The 1,324-nt window shown below is 40.0% G+C and overlaps 1 non-coding gene across 1 annotated transcript; it reads left to right on the top strand.

Annotated features, from left to right (window-relative positions):
• Positions 1-231: 231 nt before the first annotated feature.
• Positions 232-303, top strand: TRNAQ-UUG (transfer RNA glutamine (anticodon UUG)). Its single transcript has one exon. It is a non-coding gene; the product is annotated as a tRNA-Gln (tRNA).
• The last annotated feature ends 1,021 nt before the right edge of the window (positions 304-1,324 follow it).

Consider the following 1,324-nt stretch of genomic DNA (forward strand, 5'->3'; position numbering starts at 1 on the left):
ATTTATACACATTTGTAAAATCATATTGGGTTCTTTCATTCCATGATCGGTAAACATTCTTTGCATTTATCATAATTCGCAAGAAATATATGAACAAGCCTTGTAAAACAAACTGTTCTACTCAGGCAAGTATAAATTTTTGGTATTTTAAGAATGTACTAATTAAAAATTTTTTGTGGGTCCTAGACATTTGGAGGAAAGATTCAACTCAAAATATTGTTAGAGGGGACTTCCCTGGTGGTTCAGTGGCTAAAACTTTGTGCTTTGAATGCAGGGGCCCAGGTTCATTCCCTGGTCAGGGAACTAGATCTCACATGCTGCAACTAAGACCCAGCTCAGCCAGGTAAATAAATATAAAAAATTTGGTTAGAATGCTTTACAGGATACATGCAAAGATGGAGGTCAAGTATTGGTAACCAGACAAGTGACCTTGAGCAACTAAGTCCCTTCATCTGTCTGAGCCTCACGTTTCTCACCTATAAAATGGAATGCCGCTATCTCAATGACTGTTCAGATAATGATGTATCCCGGTGTAGGCCAGAGTGCCTGGGACAGCCCAGAAGCAAGACTGACATTGTTTCAGGCTTGGTGGAAAGGAGCAGCCAGTTTTAGGTAGAATTCTGCAGACTGGACCTGCAATGGGATGCAAAGGATGTCTTTCAGGACTTGGGAAATTTTGATGTGATTGAATTGTGAGGTGATGTTAGAATATATAGCCTGGTCCATATCACAGAGTGATGACGGATGCCCCTGATGGCTAAGTTAGCTTGTTGAAGCTAGCTAGAATGGTCTCCTGGGGCTTCAACCACTCCACTCAGCAATGGCTCAAAGCCTAATCCTTCCTAAATGATTTTCCTAGGTATTTCAGTCCTTTAAAAACACCATTCTATGGCCCAACAAGTTTGGGAGATGCTCCATGCGTTATATCCCTCTTGGGCTAAACTCGTTAATGTGTACGGTATCAGCTCTACATGGATTAGTAGCCCCATGTGGCTATTTAACTAGAAATGAATATTTATTAATATTTAATCAAGTTAAAAAGAGTTCCTGGGAATTTTCTGGGGGTCCAGTGGTTAAGACTTCACATTTCAAGGCAGGGGGTTGTGAGTTCGATCCCTGGTTGAAGAGCTAAGATCAAACATGCCTTACAGTCAAAAAACCAAAACATTAGACAGAAACAATATTGTAATAAACTTTATAAAGACTTTAAAAATAGTCCACATTAAAAAAAAACCTTTAAAAAATAAACAAAGTAAAAACAAAACCAGCTCCTCAGTGGTGCTAGCTACATTTCCAGCGCTGAACAGCCACGTGTGGCTGGCGG

This window comes from Dama dama, chromosome 30 (assembly GCF_033118175.1).
Source record: "Dama dama isolate Ldn47 chromosome 30, ASM3311817v1, whole genome shotgun sequence".
NCBI classification, from domain to species: Eukaryota; Metazoa; Chordata; class Mammalia; order Artiodactyla; family Cervidae; genus Dama; species Dama dama.